The 23,200-nt window shown below is 41.5% G+C and overlaps 1 protein-coding gene across 1 annotated transcript in view; it reads right to left on the bottom strand.

Moving 5' to 3' along the window:
* The window catches only part of swap70b (switching B cell complex subunit SWAP70b), a 137,021-nt gene that overhangs the window by 77,049 nt on the left and 36,772 nt on the right, over window positions 1-23,200 (bottom strand). The window lies entirely within an intron of this gene.

Raw genomic sequence — 23,200 nt, 5'->3', positions numbered from 1 at the left:
CAGAGATAGGAACAATAACACTGCACCACATGAGGGCCTAAAGGGCTCAGGTGATGTGTTACAGCTGGGCAGGCCATTGCCTGTTACCAAGGGAACTCATACTCAACAATCTCCATGAGCAGACTAAGGAGTCATTCTCCATGAGTCTTGCTGTGATTATCACAGGTAATTAATTTCAGATAGAAAGTGAAAACAAAATTAACTGGAAGGGACTAAAAGTGAGGCTCTTGAAGCACAGTGGTAGAGTTTCTACCCCTGAATCAGGAGGCCCAGATAAAAATCCCATCTGGTCCAGAGGTGCATCTCTAACCAGGTTGATTAAGAAAATAGGTTAAGTAAAAAAAAAGGACTAAAATTTGACAAATCCTCAGAGCCCGACAACCTACGTTTCAGGTTTTAAAGAGTTTGCTACAAAAATAGTGGATACTGTGGTAATGATTTTTCCAAATTCCCATGATTCCAGAACAGTCCCAACAGACTGAAATTACCGAATGCAGCAATGTAATTCAAGAACAGAGGGTAAGAGATGGTCAGTTATCCTCCTTGTACTTGGGAAAATGCTGGAATCTATTATTCATGAAGTCTTAACAATACACGTAGAAAATGATAGTACGATCAGACAAAGTCACCATGCTAGGGAATTAGTGCTTAACAAACTTATTAATTTTTTTTAGGGGATATGGTAGCATAGATAAAGGGGAACCGCCAGTATACTTGGATTTCCAAAAAGGGAATCAAAAAAGGTGTCATACAAAAGATTGGTACACAAGTGCACCAGGAGTTTGGGGGGGGGGGGGGGGGGGGGGGGGTGGGGGGGTGGGGGGTAAAACAGTTTCATGGATAGAGGAATATTTGAGTTTGCATACTATTAACAAGTAGAGTGCTACTGTTTCATCAATTTGAAATGTATGTGAATGGCTTGAAGCAACAGGGAGATGATAAAAATTTAGATTGGAATGTAACCTGGGATGAAGACACAAGGAGACTACAAAGTGATAATAGATAGGTTGTGCATGGCACTGCGGTAACAAAAGGGATATAATGTGGGGAAGAGTGAGATTCTTTACTTTGGTAAAGAAATAGAAAATCAGAATTTTTTCTGAAAAGTACAAAGCTTCTAAAAGTTGTTCAAAGAGATGTGGGTGCCTTCATACAAGGTACACAGGCATAGTGTTGGCAGTATTTGGGAAAGAATTTCAAGTATCATCTCAGGCCTTGATGGGCACAGAAGATGTGACTGGCTAAACTATTCAGATTATCAATCTGAATCCATCTTATACACCTGTGGTGGGCAGCAAGGGGAGGGAGTGTTTACTGGTCAGCCAAGATCTATGGTCCCTCCTCCACTGATACATAGCAGCATCATTGGTGAGTTGCAGCTTGTTGAAGGTATACAAAGATCCTCGGAGAACACCTTCCAAACCATAATGTCAACCACCCAAAAAACAAGGGCAGCAGATAGGTCTCCTCCAAGCCACTCACCATACTGATGTTAAACTAGATCAGCATTACTTCACTTTCTAACAGCATCAATGGAGTACCGACACCCCCATGTACTACAGTGGTTTAAGAAGCCAGCTCACCATAAATAATGGCCTCATAAAAATGCTCAAATTTAATTGGATAAAAAACACATGCAAATGCTTTTCATCCATAACACCATCTGACAGCAAGCCATTTTTCAGATACATGACCACCACAGACGGTCTTACCTCACCATCAACTCTCGTGACTCTGATTTCTAGCCATTGAGTATTAGGTATTAGACAAGTAATGTACTCCAATAAATACTAGGAAGACAGATGCCAACTATTTTTGATCCCTAGCTTCTGACTCCATCAAATTTCCACAGCAAGTATCAGAGGCTACATCAGGCTGTTCACAACCTTGATGACAGATCCAGCCAAACATAAGCTAAGAATATGTATTTTCAACTGGCCCCTGCCTCAATTCAGCTACTGCTGTTATCATCACCAATACCTTTGTAACCTCCAGAATTGATTGTTCTAAAATACATCTGGTCAATCTCCCTTGAGATATTTTTCATAAACTTGAGTTCACCCAAAGCGCTATTGCCTATGTCCTAACTGGCATCAAATTCTATTCACTCATCTCCCATATGCTCCTGGCAAAGCCTTGCTTCGATGGCCAAGTTCATCCCTATTCCTGTCATCTCCTCTATGCCTACTACCCTCTGACATATCTGTCCTTTCATTTATTCTGGCCTCTTCAGTATCCCCAATTTTATTTGCTCCATCTGATACATCTGTGGTTTAGCAAGGTGGGGGGAGGGGGACTCCCTCTCAAACTCTCTCTCCAATTATACACTTCACCTTCCTCCTTTAACTCGCTTCTTGTTTGATATTTTTTTGACTAAATCACTGGCTATTACTCCAATATCTCCTAATGTTGCTTAATGCTGTTATTGTGCCTCTATAGTGAAGACCCTCAGGACATTTAATTACATTACAGGATGCTAAGTGCAGGTTGCGATTGTTCAATGTTGAATCCAATGTACTCAAGCAAAAGGTGAGATGCTATTCCTTGAATGGTGCAGGAAATAGAAAACAGAACGAAAAAGGTGAGAGAGCTCAGGGTCACATTTGTGAACTAGACAGAGGTGTTCCATAAAACAGAAACACAATTTGTGCTTTCTTTCCCTAGCATTGGGAACAAAGAATTCAATTTACTAAACTAAACAAAGTTCAAGTAAAACACTTGCATCTGGAAGGCATGGTTAGAACTCTGAACAGTGGGAGGCAAATATATACGAAGGCAGGTGATTGTCTCTCCTGTATTTCTGAGAAATTGATGTGAGAAAGGCAGGCAATATTGGGGGTGACTGAAGAGTAGATCAGAATGTGATGGAGGGAAAGGTACCTTTGAAATGTTGAAAGAGGAGTTGAAAGGTGCATTTGTTGGTGGAATCACACTGGAGTTTTGGATAGAAGGAAGATGGAAGATATACTAGAAGCACAGCTTCCAATCTTTTTGTCCATCTCCTTCTGCTTTTCACTACAGACCTCTTTGTCCCAGGGGCAATCCAAGTGCTTGCAGCTTTTTCCTTGGGCATAGACCTTAGCTGTCCTATTCAACACTATATTCCTGTTTGGTTGACTTTTTTCTTACATCGAATTACTTCTTCTTTGACTTCATTCACTTCCTCCAAAGAAAAGAGGTCATAGCTCTGTCTGCAGCTTTGTGGTCTGTGAGATACATTTTGTGCTCCACTCCTGTTCAGAATAGGACCTCCCCATCTTTTCCCAACAGACTGATGAATGAAACACAAATGAATTGGAATAAAAAAGTTCTCTAATTTCAGTTTGCAGCAGTCTTGGCTGAAGCTGGATGTGTAAAATAATTGGTGATGAGAAGGAAGGCAATTTTGAACCTTATTTAAATAAAAGAGGTTACCTCCTTCTCAGGGGTTCAGTTTAAAAGTTCCAGACCACAAGTGTTCAATTATAACCCTGAAGAAGTTACACAAAGCTGATAAAGTCGAAGCTCACTTGTATGACAGTTCCAGGAAAAGGCCATCAGATTCTCAAGATGGCGATCAAAGACAAGGCAAAATCAAACCTTACAGATGTAAAAGAGAAGGGAATTATCTCAAGTACGTTCATGATAAAGGAGTAGTTTTAGGAGGTATCAGATTGTATTTTCACCGTATTCTGGGAAGCTTATGTATGTGTATATGTAAATAGTTTGTTTATTCTAATTTGACTTATACTTCTTTTATAGATGCTGCTACACCTGCTGACTTTCTCCAGCACTTTCTATTTTTATTATAGTATCTGTTATGATCCTGCTGACCAGATTTCCCTAAATTAAACTGGTCCCAGTTGCCTGTGTTTGGCCCATATCCCTCTAAACCTTTCCTGTTCATGAACCTGTTCATATGTCTTTAAATGTTGTCACTGAACCTGGACCTGCATTTATCACTTCCCCTGGCAGTACATTCCATGTGCAAACCGCCCTGTTTCCCTCCTCACCTTAAAGTTTTGTGTAATAAAGTTCCGTTTTATTGTTAACCCTGAATTTGCAGCAGTGTGTTTGTGTTTCAGTGAAAGACTGTCTTGTTGAACCAAAAAGAAAATCTAAAAATCTACATTTGGGTTCTGGCTTGTCCAATATAACATCAGGTCAGATCATAACAGATACTATAATAAAAATAGAAAGTGTTGGAGAAACCCAGCAGGTGTGGCAGCATCTGTGAAAAGAGAAACAGGGCTAAAGTCTCAGATACAATACAACTCTTATTCAAAACCGCCTCTTGTTCCTAGATTGCTCTCCATTATTAGTACACCCTACCAGACCCCAAATTCAATTGTATTATTCCAATGCTTTCTAATTCAAGAATCGTTACCACCATCCCTAGAACTGCAAAGATATTGGTCATCTCATCGATCAATATGGCTATGTGACTTCCTACTATCAATAAAATATTGCCAAGTTCCCTGCTTTTTACTGAAGGTAAAGGATTTAACTGAGCAAAGAGGAGAAACAACAAACTACCGGTCCTACAAATGTAGCACCATTAGTTAAATCTTTCTCCAATGTACGTATTCACACAACCTAAACTGCAAGGTGGCAATTAACATGGAGAACGGCATAATAATTTTTTTTATGTTTCATATACACACACATACACACCCTACTCATGCCTGATCACAGACACATTTATTCTACTGCACCTGATCGGATCATTCTTTCCACATGACTGAGTTTCAACCTTGACTTCCACTTTAACAGCTGCTGCTGAACACAAAAAACAAAGTTACAAGAAGAAAAACAAAACTTTGGAACAGCTTCATGACAAATGTAAGAATCACCCACACTTAAAAGTTTAAAATCAGGTGTGGCACACAGCACCAAACACCAGCCAAACCGATTCTCAATACCCACCCTCAATCAGGTTTTGAACCTGACAGCCCGTAAACAATAGCGATGTTTAAGAGAGAATTAGATGGACACATGAACAGGCAGAGGTGAAAATATGTTGCTGGAAAAGCGCAGCAGGTCAGGCAGCATCCAGGGAACAGGAGAATCGACATTTCGGGCATAAGCCCTTCTTCAGGAATGAGGAACGTTTGTCCAGCAGGCTAAGATAAAAGGTAGGGAGGAGGGACTTGGGGGAGGGGCGTTGGAAATGCGATAGGTGGAAAGAGGTCAAGGTGAGGGTGATAGGTCAGACTGGGGTGGGGGCGGAGAGGTCAGGAAGAAGATTGCAGGTTAGGAAGGCGGTGCTGAATTCGATGGATTTGACTGAGACAAGGTGGGGGGAGGGGAAATGAGGAAACTGGTGAAATCTGAGTTCATCCCTTGTGGTTGGAGGGTTCCTAGGCGGAAGATGAGGCGCTCTTCCTCCAACTGTCGTTTTGTTGTGGTCTGGCGAAGGAGGAGTCCAAAGACCTGCACATCCTTGGTGGAGTGGGAGGGGGAGTTGAAGTGTTGAGCCACAGGGTGGTTGGGTTGGTTGGTCCGGGTGTCCCAGAGGTGTTCTCTGAAACGCTCCGCAAGTAGGCGGCCTGTCTCCCCAATATAGAGGAGGCCACATCGGGTGCAGAGGATGCAATAGATGATGTGTGTGGAGGTGCAGGTGAATCTGGGACACCCGGACCAACCAACCCAACCACCCTGTGGCTCAACACTTCAACCCCCCCTCCCACTCCACCAAGGATATGCAGGTCTTTGGACTCCTTCATCGCCAGACCACAACAACACGACGGTTGGAGGAAGAGCGCCTCATCTTCCGCCTAGGAACCCTCCAACCACAAGGGATGAACTCGGATTTCACCAGTTTCCTCATTTCTCCTCCCCCCACCTTGTCTCAGTCAAATCCATCGAACTCAGCACCACCTTCCTAACCTGCAATCTTCTTCCTGACCTCTCCGCCCCCACCCCAGTCTGACCTATCACCCTCACCTTGACCTCTTTCCACCTATCTCATTTCTGACACCCATCCCCCAAGTCCCTCCTTTTATCTTAGCCTGCTGGACAAACTTTCCTCATTCCTGAAGAAGGGCTTATGCCCAAAACGTCGATTCTCCTGTACCCTGGATGCTGCCTGACCTGCTGCGCTTTTCCAGCAACACATTTTCAGCTCTGATCTCCAGCATCTGCAGACCTCACTTTCTCCTCAAAGACATGAACAGGCAGGGAATAGACAGATATGACCATGTGCAGGCAGATGGGATTAGTTTAGAATGGCATCATGGTCAGTGCAAATATGGTGGGCCAAAGGGCTTATTCCCGTGCTGTGCTATGTTCTATGTATAACAAACAATTTTACTTGCAACATTTTGCAGAAGGGTCTATTTCTGTGTTGTATAATTCTATAGCTCCTAAAATGCTGTGTGGTTCAGCTCCTCTCTTTCCCAGAGCTGCTCCCAGAGTTTCACAATGACTCCTAATTTAATAATTAATCTGACAAGCAAATCAAGTAAACTCAGCACTAACTTCTACAATACAAAGTAATTGCACTCCCCTTACATTAAAAGCATATACACTTTTATCCTATTTTCATGGTAGTGTTCCTCCCAATAATCTCTTTAGTTCAGATTAACACTGTTTATATGGACAGCATAATCCCCCACCGTCCAGCACCCCAAAAATAAAATTTCAGAAGCTCCTCGCCGTTCAATTTCCTCAGGTGTTGTCACCTCCCCAGTTTCAACGACCAAACCTCCACACTTTTCATTCAACAAACTGGTCTCCTCTCCAAATATTCACTGAACAAATATTGTCCTAGTTCCAGCAAATACTCAGATACACGCTACCTCCCTCAACTACTTACTAACTCACCCCGTTCCCCCCTCATTCTTTTTACCTCATTTCCCTCTAAAGCCTACTCATTTTTATTCACCAACTGGCTCCTGGAAATATAATTTGCAACAAAACAAATGATGCAGCTTTTACAAGAAAATCATTAAGTATACTCACAACAGAGCATGTTTTTTTTTTTAAAATACCTGTTGTAACACTTCTTGTCTGGTAATATGAGACTGCATGACAATGCTCAGCGCAGAGTGCCAGATAATATTCAATGGAGTACATACCTTTCATCTGAGACTACAGTCACCAACACTCAATTATACGAACATTCATGTATTTTATGAATAGCACAACCCTCTCCTGTAGTGCACTACAATAAGAAATCTGCAAAAAAAACTCTTCCAGGAAAGCCCTTAGTAGAGCAGCAACAATTATTGACTTTGACCTCCTGCAAACAGTTAATAACTCTTGAATTTTGAAAAATTAATCAAATGGTGACCACAAAACCATTATCAATTGTCATTAGAGGCCCGTCTGGGGTTCACTGATGTCACTTCAGGAAATAAAACGAGTCATCCTGAACTCGTCTGGCGTACATGTGACTCCAGATCCATAGCAAAGTAGCTGACTTTTAAATGGACCAAGAAACCACTCAGTTGTATCAAACCGCAACAGAAGAAATGAAACCAGATGCCACTCAGCATTAGCAAAATGACTGGAAACATATGACACAAACAGTCCCATTGACCATGCAAAGTACTCATTTCTAACCTCTGCGGGGGGGGTCATGCAAAGCTCGGGAGAGGTGTCTCAAAGACTATCAAGCAACAGAGCTGAAAATGTGTTGCTGGAAAAGCACAGCAGGTCAGGCAGCATCCAAGGAGCAGGAGAATCGACGTTTCATGTATGAGCCCTTCTTCAGGCATGCCCGAAACGTCGATTCTCCTGCTCCTTGGATGTGCTGCCTGACCTGCTGCGCTTTTCCAGCAACACATTTTCAGCTCTGATCTCCAGCATATGCAGTCCTCACTTTCTCCTATCAAGCAACAGCCTCACATAGGCATTTTCACATAACCATACCTTAGGGACAACATCCCAGATATCAGATTCACTGTCTTTGTTTATATTCTGACCACCCGAGGTGGTGGCACAGTGCTGTATAATCAGGAAGGGAAATGCCCTGGTGGTGACTCCAGAATAATGGCAATGGATGAAACATTGGCCAGGAAACAGCTTGCTGCTTATTACATGCTGCCCACTTCAGCTTATGAATCACTCCTCCATATTGAACACCCCTTGGAGAAAGCAGCAAGGGTAGTAAAGATTGTATTGTATGTGGAGGACTTTATTGACCACCATTATGGCATCAAGGAGCTAAACCAGAGTCAATGGAAATCAGAGAGAAAACTCTTCACTGGTTGGAAGCATACCTAACACAAGGGAAGATTCTCTGGTTGTTAAAGTCAATCATCTCAACTGTGTGACATCACACCAAGCATTCCTCAGGTTAGTGTCTTAGGTCAAAAACCTTCATCCTCCATCTTAAGGTCAGAGGTGGGGATGTTGCTATTGACTGCACAACATTCAGACAATTTGCATTCCTCATAATGAAGCAGATCATAATATAGGAGCAGAAGTGGACAATTCGGCCCACCCAGTCTTCTCTGCAATTCAATTAGATCATAGCTGATCGATGATCCTCAACTCCACTTTCCTGTCTCTGGATTCCATAATCCCATAATCCTGGATTCGCTCAATGATTAAAAAGCTGTCAATATCAGCCTTGAATATACTTAATGACATAGCCTCCACAGCCCTATGCAGTAAATAATTTCATAGATTCACTACCCTCAGAGAAAATTCTTCCTCAACTCTGTCCTAAATGGGAAAACCCTGACTCTGAGATTATGCCCTCTGCGCCTAGACTCTCCCACAAGGGCAAATAATCTGTGTTTACCTTATCATGCCACCTAAATAATCTACACAAGGTTTCCTCTTATTCTCCTAAACATCAGTGAGTATAAGCCCAACCGACACAACCTCCCTACATAAAGAAAATCCCTGCATTGCTGGAATCAAACTTCTCCGGACTGTCTCCAATGATAGTATATTCTTTCCTTAGATAAGTGGACCAAAACTATTGCTTTCCTTATTACATGCTGGACTCAAGCTTTTTGTGATTCATGCACGTGAACCCCCAAATCCCTGTGCAGAAAGCTACACCACAATCTAACTCCATTCAAATAATATTTAACTATTCTATCCTCTGCCAAAGATCAGAATGTTATGTTTTCCCACACGATATCTTGTCTGCCATGCTTTTATCCACTCACTCAATCTACATGAGAGTGGTGCTGGAAAAGCACAGCCGGTCAGGCAGTATCCGAGGAGCAGGAAAATCGACGTTTCGGGCAAAAGCCCTTCATCAGGAATGAAGGCAGGGAGCCACCAGGGTAGAGAGATAAATGGGAGAGGGGGTTGGGCTGGGGAGAAGGTAGCAAAGAGTATAATATAGGTGGATGGGGGTGGGGATGTAGGTGATAGGTCAGAGAGGAGGGTGGGGCCTGCTCATGATTCCACCCCTATTCCCCCTACCAGCACACCCACTCCAGTTACAGGCTCCGCCCCTACTCCCAGCTCCACACCTACCCCAGCTCCAAGCTCCCAGCCCTGCCGAGTTTTCACCATCCCCCCAGACCTCCCCCTCATTGAGGATGAACAATCAGTCCTCGGCAAAGGCCTTACCTTTATCCCCCTCCATCCACGCATCAATGAATTTAATATGCGTCGTGAAGTCAAACACTTCTTCCGCCACCACCCACCTTACTTTTTCAGTCAGGACTCCCGCCCACCTTACGAGGACCCCTTCACACGCCTCCAACACACTCCATCCACCTGGCCACCCCGTGCTGGCCTATTACCCGCCCTCGATCTCTTCACTTCCAACTGCTGCCGAGACATTAACACCTCAATCTGTCTACACCCCCCTCTCCCATTCCAACCTCTCACCCTCACAATGCGCAGCCCTCCACTCCCTCTGCTCCAATCCCAATCTCATCATCAAACCAGCGGGTAAAGGGGGTGCATGGTAGTTTGGCGCACTGACCTCTACACCACTGAAGCCAGACGCCAATTCGAAGACACCTCCTCCTACTGCTCCCTTGACCATGACCCCACACCCCATCACCAATCCATCATCTCCCAGACCATACACAACCTCATCACCTCAGGAGATCTCCCATCCACAGCTTCCAACCACCCTCCTCCCATTTATCCCTCTATCCTGGAGGCCCCCTGCCTTCATTCCTGATGAAGGGCTATTGCCCAAAATGTTGATTTTCCTGCTCCTTGGATACTGCCTGACCGGCTGTGCTTTTCCAGCAGCATTCTAATGTAGACTCTGATTTCCAGCATCTGCAGTTCTCACTTTTGCCCACTCACTCAATCTGCCTCTGTAGACTCATTGTGCCATTCACACTTGACTTCTCACTTCTTTGTTACCTGCAAACGTAGTGATGTATTTTAGATAATCGTGTCCCCAGCAATGATCCCTGTGGCACTCCACTAGTTACAGGTAGACATCCTGAAAATGGCCTTTTTGTCCCTACTCTATCTTGTTAGTTAGAAAATTCTCTCTCCATGCTAATATACTATACCAAACACCATAGGCTCTGATCTTATTAAATGGCCTCATGCGAGATACCTTATCAAAAACCTTTTGGAAATCTAATCATGCTACATGTATTGGTTGCTCTTTACCTATCGTGCCCATTACTTCCTTAAATAATTGCTATAAATTTGACAGGCATGATTTTTCATTCATTGACTTGCTTTATTTTATTTTGTATTTCTAACCACTCTGCAATTACATTTTTTGCCAAAGACTTTAGCATTCCCAATAACAAATATTAGACTAACTGTCCTGTATTTATTTGTTTTCTTTCTCTCTCGGTTTAAATAAGGGTGATGCATTGGCAGTTTTCCAATTCTCTGGCATTTTTCCTGAATCCAAGGATTCTTGAAAAATTACCATTAGTACATCCACTATCTCTGTAGCTACTTTTAAAAAAATCCTTGCATGCAACCCATCAGGTCTTGGGGATTTATAAACCATTAGCCCCATCAGTTTCCCTTGTACTTATTCTCCAGTGATGGTTATAATGTTTATTTCCACTGTCCCACTCCATTTGGCTCCTTAATTTTTAAAAATTATTTTTGAAATGTTATTAATGTCCTCTATTTTGAAGATAAATACAAAATATTTACTCAACATCTGTCATTTCCTGGTTCCCTATTGTATTTCCCTGGCTTCATTCTCCCAGGGCCCTATGCCCACATAGCCTTTCATTCCCTGTTTATGTATTTAAATAATATTGTCCATTTTTCTTACCTGCCAGTTTACCTTCATTTATTTTCTCTCTCAACTACATTTGTCATCTTTTGTTGGCTTTCAAAACTTACCAAATTCTCTCATTTACCACCAAGCTTTGTCACATGATTTTCTTTCAATTTGATGTCTTCCTCAACTTCCTTGTTTAATGATGGTCAGTTTGTTCCCTTTCTCAAATCTTTCTTTCTCACTGGGATGTATCTTTGCTGAGAGTCATGAACTATTTTCTTAAATGTCTGCCATTATTCCTCAACCACCATTTTGACTAAACTCTTTTTCCAGTCCACTCTAACCAACTCACCCTTATTCTTACGTAATCCTATTACTTAAATTACATGATGATTAGCTTGGACTTCTTTTTTAAACATGCCTTCATTAACTGATGATTTATTCTCTGTGCTAAATACCAGCTACTGTTAGGGGCTGAGAGACTACTCCCACCAGTGTCTTCTTCCCCTTGTTATTTCTTATCTCCACCCATTTGTTCCAAAATCATTTCTTACTATCTGCAGTCTGTGTTTATATGCAGCAATACCTGTTCATTATTCTGACTTGGGCTCACAAGTGACAGGTAATTTTCACATTACACAAGTGCTAGGCAATGTGTCATCTCAAACAAGAAAAAAATTAACTATCTCCCCATGACACATACAAGTATTACCATTATTCTCATCATCAATATTCTGTAAGTTATCATTGATCAGAAATTGTAATGAATTAGCCATATACATACTGTAGCTACAAAATCAGTTCAGAGGTTGAGAATTGAGACCAGTAACTCACTTCCTGACTCCTCAAAGCCTGTCCACCATCAAGAAAGTACAATTCAGAGGTGTGATGGCTTCAACAACAGTCAGAAGCTTGAGACCGTTCAGAATAAAGTAGACCAGTTGATTAGCACTCCATCTAATATATTCAACATTCACTTCCTCCGCTCCTGATGCAATTTGTACCATCTGTAAGATGCTGTCCAACAACTCACGAAGACTCTTTAGCCAGCACCTTCCAAATTGCTGATCTCCACCACCTCGAAGGACAGGAGTGACAGATACAAAAGAACATCACTACCTATAAACTTCCCTACAATCCACACACCATCCTGACTTGGAACAATATCCCCATTCAGTCATTGTGCTGGGTCAAAATCCTGAGATTTCTTTCTGAAGAGAATGCGCATGTCTCTACACTCCCAGGGTTGCAACTTTTCACAAAGGCAGCTCGCTACTATCTTCACGAGAGCTATTAGAGATAGTCAAAAAAATGCCAACCTAGCCAGCTTTCTTCACATCACATGAATGAATAAAAACAAAGAAAAAACTTAAGTTGCGATGTCTCACAATAGGGTTTTAGATTTTAAAATTACTTCTATATTTTATAAAAAGTACATATTTATATCTTGCATCAGGAATAAGTGAATAATTGGACGGGTTGGACTGAAGGGTCTGTTTCCATGCTGTACATCTCTATGACTCTAATTACAAATTCTGTCAAATAACATTCCATCATTTGATTGTTATTGGAAATAAATCATAGGCTATCATTAAGAACAATGCACAAACCAGCCATTAGTAAAGTGAGCTGACTGGCAGCTTCCTTTTTGCAAGCTTGATTACAGGGGCAGGATAGATTTAAGAGCTGTTTTTTTGAAGCAAAATCCATCTGTATATTTAGATTATCTTTCAATTCTAATTGAATTTGCAGATATTTTATATAAAGCTACAGATTGTAGGCACTGAAAATGTATATAAAAAGCCAGATGAGCAAGTTTATGGATTCCATCAGACTATTTAATACTTGAAATACTTTATTTCATGATGATCCTAAACACTTTGAGAATAACAAGGTTTTTTTTTTATTTAAACCCAAACTGTGCAAGGAAGTAAAGGTAAGCAGCCCTCTGTCAGACTTGCTGGCAAATCACTGGGCAAGGCAGAAAATTAATAGGGACTGTTTTCTACTCTGGCTGGGAACATAAGAGGGAAAGACCAGGCACAAAGACAACCAGATAGTTCTGAGGAAAACATCAGGTCTGGAAAAGGAAAATTGACCTTTAACCCAGATTCAGAGTCAACCAGGATCATAAGGACAAGGAGGGAAAAAATGTTTAAGTTTTCTACTTTTCTTGTTCTGCGCAATAGTCTGCAGTTCGTTTAATTGGGACAGAACTGGATTACAATTTTGTTATGATTATGGCTCTTCTCCCACTACTATTTAATGTAAGTTACCAGGAAGGCCATCTGAATATCTTATAAAATCAGATTTTAAACAAAAAAGTCTAAAAAAATTAAATAGTTCTTGACAAATATAAAGCATGAGTTTATTATCAATAAAATGTATTCAATAATATGCAATGATTGGCTAGCATTTGCAATCTGCATAAAAAGTGTAAATGCATATTCCTACAAATATGCCCAAAATATAGATACACACAGTCTCTTTTTCTCTCTCCCTCTCACTCTTCAGGAAAGCAAAAAAGAAAATTCAAGTTCCTCTGAAAAAGAAAACTAATTGGTCAATAGGTTATTCTTGAAGATAAAACAATTATGCTAGAATGTGCTGGAGTCTGTTGCTCAGGCATTCTTACACGTGCTCAAGTTGCTAATCATGAATGGTTGTATCTGATGTCTTGCAGACACAGCTTGCTCAGGAAACAGAATTTTCAGATGTTCTTTTGAAAGAGCAAAGAGGCTTCATTCTGAACTGATGAAATGGGTTTTCTTAAGCAGGCTTCTCTCCAACTGAACTAGATAAAACAAGAACCTCTCCAAGCTCGTGATTATCAAAAACGCAATCACTATTAAAAGACCCAGCAGGGTCTCAAGCAAAGCAAGCAGTTATCACCACATTTATAATTTTTAGGAAGCCATGTTAAAAAAAAATGCCCATAGTGAACTTTTAATGATCTCTTTCAAATAAATCACTCCATGTTTACCACAACATTGAAATTAATTCATTTTCAACAATCCTTCAATGACTAGGTCTTCCAAGCAATGTTAAATACATTATGCCCTCATAACAATTGTTACAAGCAGCAATTGAAGGTTCAGAGCAACACAAAGCAAAATAGCACTTGGTTTCAAGTGGAAACCCCTTAAAGATTGACACAAATGAGGATACGCACAAGACAGCTCCTATTTTTAAACCCATGAGTTCATGGTCACATAATTAAATCCTGGATAGGACATGCATCCCCCTAATCACAAGACACTCAAACCGTTTGCAGAAATGATCAATGTACCAAACAGACTATATCATAGTACACACCAACCTTTTAACACAAACAGAAACTGCTGACGAAACTAAGCTGGTCTGGCAGCATTTCTGGGGAGGTAGCAGGGTTAACATTTTGAGTTGGGGTGACTCTTCAGCAGAACATCAGAAAAATCACCGGACTCAAAACATCAACTTTGTTGTCCCTCCACAGATGCTACTAGACCGGAGTTTCACCAGCAAATTCTGTTTTTGTTCCAGCATTTGCAGTTGTTTTATTTTGACCTTTTAACATATATACTTAAAACTGATTATCTACTAACATCAACTTACACTTACATAGCATATCTACATACTAAAACATCCCAAGACACTTTGATGCTGCTGCAGCATATTTACAGTCATATGGAAAGTTAGCAAAAACACCAAGATGCAAATTACTTTAATTTTGTTTATTTGAATATATTTTTAGTAGTTACTTTATCAAGAGTGCCCCACATCTTAAACATTTGGTCAATAAAGTGAAAGAACTTCCGCTCCATAACATATGCAAACATTTGCTTGTTAAGTTGGTACTTTAATCTCTACTGTCCAAATGGTTTATATTAAAATACATCACAGGAAAGTCATTTGTTTACTTACCTGTATTAACCAAAATGATGATGTCCATCACCTAACCTTCCAAACCTCCCGTTTATTATCATTCCCCATTTTAACATCAAACCATTCAAATATTTCATTCAAAAATATACTGCTGGAATTCAATCATATTTCAAACAAACCTCAAATGTCTCCATTTCAATAATGAATCATAAATTGTACTCTCAGATTATCATGGTTTGCAGACATTTTCTGGTTATGCCTATACTGGTTCTACTTATAAAACATTCCAGGGCATACAAATTCTTTCAAACAGTTAATCTCACTTCCCGACACGACTGAAAGAACAGAACAAGAACACAACCACAAGCCACTTCTTACTGCATCAAATGACCAACAAATGTTAGATAACGTCTTCTAGTTCATCCTGTGTTCAGATAACTAGAGCAAAGGTATTAAAAAAAAAACATATTTTCTACTGAATCACAAGATTGGAATGGAAATCATAGAATCCCTACAGTGTTGAATCCCTACGGGTCCACACTGACCCTCTGAGTAGCATCATACTCAGGCCCTTTCCCTGTAACCCTGCGTTTCCCATGGCGAATCCACCTAGCCTGCATCTCCCTGGACACCAGGGGCAACGAGCATGGCCAATCCACTCAATTCACACATCTTTAAACTGTGGGAGGAAACCGAAGCATCCGGAGGAAATCCATGCAGATACAGGGAGTACGTGCAAACTCCACACAGACAGTCACCTGATGCTGGAATCAAACCCAATGTCACTGGCGTTGTGAGCTACTGTGCAACACCTGTGAAAATGTTTGTGCGTTTCCCAAGAAATATTAAGCAGTGGTTAAGAAATGGCATTAGGAAAATACTTTGAAAATAGATAAAACAAACTATTATTCTCAGGTTTTGAAAAGATTTCAAGTATGAATTAGTTGAAACTTTATTGCTGGAACAGCACAGCAGGTCAGGCAGCATCCAGGGAACAGGAGATTCGACGTTTCGGGCACAGGCCCTTCTTCAGGAATCAGTTTCCTGAAGAAGGGCCTGTGCCCGAAACGTCGAATCTCCTGTTCCCTGGATGCTGCCTGACCTGCTGTGCTGTTCCAGCAATAAAGTTTCAACTTTGATCTCAAGCATCTGCAGACCTCACTTTCTCCTCCAAGTATGAATTACACAAACACACAATATAGCTGCTAGTCATGCAACCTCTGAAGAAATTGCCTCACAGCACCAGGGACTCAGGTTCGATTCCAGCCTCGGGCAACTGTGTGAGGAGCTTGCACACTCTCCCTGTGTCTGTGTGGGTTTCCTCCAGGTGCTCCGGTTTCCTCCCACAGTCCAAAGATGAATTGGCCATGTTAAATTGCCCATAGTGTTAGGTGCATTAGTCAAGAGGGAAGTGGGTCTGGGTGGGTTACTCTTTGGTGTGGATTTGTTGGGCCGAAGGAATGGTTTCCACACTGTAGGTAATCTAATCTAAAAAAAAAATCATGGGACACAGCCCATAGTAGACTTTTGCTCTAAAAACTAACGACAGTGTTTCCCTTCTTTCTCCCTCATTGCACTTTGTTGAATATTGGGTGGGAATTAGGTTGAGAAGAATGGCAAGGATTACCGATAAGCTACAATTAAGTTATCTCCAGAAACTACAAGAAAACAGCAGCTACCATTAAGATTCGCATAGTGACTACTTGTATTTCTTTATGACTCATAAGACTGAAAGAAAACCAAAGTTCAAGAACAAAAATTATAGAAAATGAGTTAAATACCCTATCTTTCAGGTGTTAAGATATTTTAATGGCGATCTGGTTAACATCTCAATTGTGTTCAATTCAATAAAAACAGAAGTTAGCCATTTATGTCATTTCTAGTATTCTGATAAGGTAGCTTGTTGCAAACTTGGATCAGTTATCTTGTCATTTTTAGTGGTGGTGGAGACTCATACAAATAGCCTGGTTGCCTGATTCTTAAGAATAATATTCCCATTGCTGTACATTTTCCAACATGATGGCAGTGACCAGGCATTTTTGCATACCTATCTTACATTGCCAACATCAACTACAAGAGAAATTCAGAACTATAGTTATGGCCTAAAATCATTTATAAAGTCAGTACAAAGACAAGAGCCTTTGAAGTGCCTGTTAAAAAGATGAAGTTAGCGAGTTTAATATTTGTAGCTCAGGTTGAGGTTCTGGATGTAAGTTTGCTCATTGAGCTGGAAGGTTCTTTTTCTGACGTTTCATCACCATACTAGGTAACATCATCAGTGAGCCTCCGGTGAAGCACTGGTGATATGGCATGACATCAGGAAATGTATGCCCATAAATAAAAAATGGGCCATACCACCACTGCTTCACTGGAGCTTCACTGATGTTACCTAATATGGTGACAAAACATCTGAAAATGAACCTTCCAGCTCAGCAAGCAAACTTACATATAGAATTCTGAATGAAGTATTTACAGCATAAACGTATATCATAAAAATGATTCTTAAAACATACAATAATTGTAACAAAAATCATAGCACAATGAAAATTCTTTAGACTTGTAAAAAAACTGTCACAATACTTCAAACTTCAATTTTTGCAATCATAATACTATAGCAGTCAGTTCAGACACAACTACTCTAAACGTATTTCTTTGTTTAATTGCTTGACAATATTTTGCTCTCCTACAAACATGGAGTCCTCTCTTTCCTTGGGGAGATACCTGTACACTGACTGGTGTCTCTCAGTCCCCCCCCCTCTCTAGGTAATCTAAGATGGAGGACAGGAAAATTTTTAGCATGTAACAGCTGCTCCTTTTTGGGGATATTTTAGGAGCTGGAGGCGATTTCCTCGAATTCCAGGAGCAGCAATTAGTTTTATATGCTGTTGCATTGTTTTGGAACTTTGGGGAAAAAAAGTCAAAACAACACCAGTTTTAAAAGGGAGAAGTACTGACAAAGGTCATTGCAGGAGTGGGTGGGGGGGGGAAGGAGGGAGGGGGAAGGGGGGGGAGGGGGGAAAACCTGCATAGTTACTGCCTTTGAGGTTTGAATTCGTGTATTGCTGGACATCGGAATGCACCTGGGAAAATTATCAAACAGTGAAATTCACAACTGATCTTGGAGGAACAGTTGGGCGAAGTTCACAGCACAGAATCAGATAAAAGTTAATCGTTGTTTAAATGTGGCTCACAGAGAATCTGCAGTAGTGAGCAGAGTGGATTCTTTCTTGATTATATGTTTTTGGAGATATGTCTCTTGATTAAACTTAAAATATAAGCCATAACTATTAATTTAACCTGGAGCAGTGTTTGGAGAGGAATAAGACGATGTTATTTTATGGGTCTGTAGATTGTGAAGGAGCATAAATGGCCGTTAATAGAGTGATATGTACTTCTTGTCAGATGTGGGTGTTTAAAGAGAGTTTAAGGGTTACTGCGGAGTATGTCTGCCATAAATGCTGCTGGCTGTGAATCTTACCAAATCGAATGGATCGGTTGGAGAGACAGTTAGAAGCAATGAGGAATTTGCAACAGCAACAGTATGTGATGGATGGCAGTTATAGGAAGGGGGGAAAGTCTCAGATACAGTCACATAGATGGGTTAACTCCAGGAAAAGTAAGAGAGGTAGGCACCTAGGGCAGGAGTCTTTTGTGGATATACCCATTTCAAACAGGTATGCTGTTTTGGAAAATGAAGGTGGTGATGGATTCTCAGGGGAACGTTGCACGCACAGCCAAGTTTCTGGTATTGAGACTGGCTCTAATTCAACGAGGAGTACGTCGGCTTCCAAGAGATCAATTGTGTTGGGGATTCTCCAGTTCGAGGTACAGACAGACGTTTCTGTGGACAGCAGTGAAAAAGCAGAATGGTCTGTTGCTTCCCTGGTGCCAGGATCAAGCCTGTCTCAGAGAGGGTGCAGAATGTTCTCACGGGGGAGAAGGGCCAGCAACAGGTCATTGTCCACATTGGAACCAATGACATAGGAAGGGAAAAGGTTGAGTCTCTGAAGGGAGATTAGAGAGTTAGGCAGGAATTTAAAAAGGTCCTCAAGGTAGTAATATCTAGGTTACTCCCAGTGCTATGAGCTAGTGAGGGCAGGAGTAGGAGAATAGAGCAGATGAATACATGGCTGAGGAGCTGGTGTATGGGGGAAAGATTCACATTTTTGGATCATTGGAAGCTGTTTTGGGGTAGAAGTGACCTGTACAAGGAGGACGGATTGCACCTAAATTGGAAGGGGACTAATATACTGGTAGGGAGATTTGCTGGAGCTGCTCGGGAGGATTTAAACTAGTGAGTGGGGGTGGGGGGGGGGGGGGGGGGGGGGGGCTACGACCCAGGGAGATAGTGAGGAAAGAGATCAATCTGAGACTGGTACAGTTGAGTACAGAAGCGAGTCAAAACAGTCAGGGCAGGCAGGGACAAGGTAGGACTAATAAATTAAACTGCATTTATTTCAATGCAAGGGCTGAAAATGTGTTGCTGGAGAAGCGCAGCAGGTCAGGCAGCATCCAGGGAACAGGAGAATCGACGTTTCGGGCATAAGCCCTTCTTCAGACCTGCTGCGCTTCTCCAGCAACACATTTTCAGCTCTGATCTCCAGCATCTGCAGACCTCACTTTCTTTTCAATGCAAGGGGTCTAACAGATGAACTCAGGGCATGGTTAGGAACATGGGACTGGGATATCATAGCAATTACAGAAACATGGTGCAGGGATGGGCAGGACTGGCATCCCTTAATGTTCCAGGATACAAATGTTACAGGAAGGATGGAAAGGGAGGCAAGAGAGGAGGAGGGGGGGGGGGGGGGGTATTTTTGATAAGGGATAGCATTACAGCTGTGCTGAGGGAGGATATTCCCGGAAATACATATAGGGAAGTTATTTGGTTGGAACCGAGAAATAAGAAAGGGATGATCATCTTATTGGGATTGTATTATAAACCTCCTAATAGTCAGAGGGAAATTGAGAAACAAACTTGTAAGGAGATCTCAGCTATCTGTAAGAATAATAGGATGGTTATGGTAGGGGATTTCAACTTTCCAAACATAGACTGGGACTGCCACAGTGTTAAGGGTTTAGATGGAGCGGAATTTGTTAAGTGTGTACAAGACAATTTTCTGATTCAGTATGTGGACATCCCTACTACAGAAGGTGCAAAACTTGACCTACTCTTGGGAAATAAAGCAGAGCAGGTGACTGAGGTATCAGTGGGGCAGCACTTTGGGGCCAGCGGCCATAATTCTATCAGATTTAAAACAATGATGGAAAAGGATAGACCAGATCTAAAAGTTGAAGTTCTAAATTGGAGAAAGGCCAATTTTGACGGTATTAGGCAAGCACTTTTGAAAGCTGACTGGGGACAAATGTTCGCAGGTAAAGAGACGGCTGGAAAATGGAAAGCCTTCAGAAATAAGATAACGAGTGTCCAGAGAAAGTATATTCCTGTTAAGGTGAAAGGGAAGGCTGGTAGGTGAAAGGGAAGGCTGGTAGGTGAAAGGGAAGGCTGGTAGGTATAGGGAATGCTGGATGACTAAAGAAATTGAGGGTTTGGTTAAGAAAAAGAAGGAAGCATATGTAAGGTATAGACAGGAGAGATCGAGTGAATCCTTAGAAGAGTATAAAGGCAGTAGGAGTATACTTAACAGGGAAATCAGGAGGGTAAAACAGGGACATGACAAAGCTTTGGGAAATAGAATTAAGGAGAATCCAAAGAGTTTTTACAAATATATTAAGGACAAAAGGGTAACTAGGGAGAGAATAGGGCCCCTCAAAGTTCAGCAAGGCGGCCTTTGTGTGGAGCCGCAGAAAATGGGGGAGATACTAAATGAGTATTTTGCATCAGTATTTACTATGGAAAAGGATATGGAAGATATAGACTGGAGGGAAATAGATGGTGACATCTTGCAAAATGTCCATATTACAGAGGAGGAAGTGCTGGATGTCTTGAAACGCATAAAAGTGAATAAATCCCCAGGACCTGATCAGGTGTACCCTAGAACTCTGTGGGAAGCTAGAGAAGTGATTGCTGGGCCTCTTGCTGATATATTTGTATCATCGATAGTCAAAGGTGAGGTGTCGGAAGACTGGAGGTTGGCAAACGTGGTGCCACTGTTTAGGATGGGCGGTAAGGACAAGCCAGGGAACTATAGACCGGTGAGCCTGACCTCGGTGGTGGGCAAATTGTTGGAGGGAATCCTGAGGGACAGGATGTACATGTATCTAGAAAGGCAAGGACTGATTAGGGACAGTCAACATGGCTCTGTGCATGGGAAATCATGTCTCACAAACTTGATTGAGTTTTTTGAGGAATTAACAAAGAGGATTGATGAGGGTAGAGCAGTAGATGTTATCTATATGGACTTCAGTAAGGCATTCGACAAGGTTCCCCATGGGAGACTGATTAGCAAGGTTAGATCTCATGGAACACAGGGAGAACTAGCCATTTGGATACAGAACTGGCTCAAAGGTAGAAGACAGAGGGTGGTGGTGGAGGGTTGTTTTTTCAGACTGAGGCCTGTGACCAGTGGAGTGCCACAAGAAATGGTGCTGGGCCCTCTACTTTTTGTCATTTATGTAAATGATTTGGATGCAAGCATAACAGGTACAGTTAGTAAGTTTGCAGAGGACACCAAATTTGGAGGTGTTGTGGACAGCGAAGAGGGTTACCTCAGATTACAACAGGATCTTGACCAGATGGGTCAATGGGCTGAGAAGTGGCAGATGGAGTTTAATTCAGATAAATGCGACGTACTGCATTTTGGGAAAGCAAATCTTAGCAGGACTTATACACTTAATGGTAAGGTCCTAGGGAGTGTTGCTGAACAAAGAGACCTTGGAGTGCAGGTTCATAGCTCCTTGAAAGTGGAGTTGCAGGTAGATAGGATAGTGAAGAAGGCGTTTGGTATGCTTTCCTTTATTGGTCAGAGTATTGAGTACAGGAGTTGGGAGGTCATGTTGTGGCTGTACTGGACATTGGTTCGGCCACTGGTGGAATATTGCGTGCAATTCTGGTTTTGTTCCTATCGGAAACCTGAAAGGGTTCAGAAAATATTTACAAGGATGTTGCCAGGGTTGGAGGATCTGAGCTACAGGGAGAGGCTGAACAGGCTGGGGCTGTTTTCCCTGGAGCGTTGGAGGCTGAGGGGTGACCTTATAGAGGTGAACAAAATTATGAGGGTGGTGGATAGGGTAAATAGGCAAAGTCTTTTCCCTGGGGTTGGGAAGTCCAGAACTAGAGAGGGCATAGGTTTAGGGTGATTGGGGAAAGATATAAAAGAGACCTACAGGTCAACTTTTTCACACAGAGGGTGGTACGTGTATGCAATGAGCTCCCAGAGGAAGTGGTAGAGACTGGTACAACTGCAACATTTAAGAGGCATTTCGATGGGTATATGAATAGGAAGGGTTTGGAGGGATATGGGCTGGGTGCTGGCAGGTGGGACTAGATTGGGTTGGGATATCTGGTTGGCATGGACAGGTTGGATTGAAGGGTCTGTTTCCATGCTGTACATCTCTATGACTCTATAACTTGCCTCATGACTTTGTCATCAAGGCCATAAATTTAAAGTTTATAAACTGTGTAATTTTGTGTGTAATTTTACCTAACTGTGTGCCTGGTTCACTTTTTGCTTGTTTTTTAAAAGTTTAGTGAGGTTCAAAGTAAATCTTTTGTTTGAATTTCTCTAAATTTACCTTGGTTTCTTTTGTAGCTTGTATCTAATATTTCCCCTGAACTGTCTGAAATACTGAGGCTAAAAAAAAACATAAAAGCAAATGAAATTGGCAATAAGATATCTTTAAAGGATTTTTATCCATTAGCTTTTTTTTTCTTTCATGGGACATTTATAAATAAAATCTTATGACTTTTCAACCTGATTTTCATGAAATATCATTACAACAGGAATATTATTTTCATTTATGTTGCCTGTTGTTGGGGGGTGGCCATCTCAACTCAGTTTTCTCCTCTTGTGAATTTCCCCATCTGGATATAGTCCTCCAATATCCAAGAAAATGCTGTGAGCAGCTTGATGAGAGATCTCTGCCAAAGTCACTCAATTCTGCTTCAAGCCATGAAATGTAACTCAATAGATACTTATCCCTTTGATGTCCTTATCACGTCTACCTGAACACCCAGGGAGATGAAAAACACTGGATAAGTTATGAAACTGAATATTGACTCATGCTACACAAAGTATGACTACTAAAACCTTCTGAAGAAAT

This window comes from Chiloscyllium plagiosum, unplaced genomic scaffold (assembly GCF_037043375.1).
Source record: "Chiloscyllium plagiosum isolate Xiang-an unplaced genomic scaffold, Cpla_swu_hap1 HiC_scaffold_18, whole genome shotgun sequence".
Classification (NCBI taxonomy): Eukaryota; Metazoa; Chordata; class Chondrichthyes; order Orectolobiformes; family Hemiscylliidae; genus Chiloscyllium; species Chiloscyllium plagiosum.
Note: the sequence above shows the minus strand (reverse complement) of the source record. Positions and strands in the feature narration are given on the sequence as shown.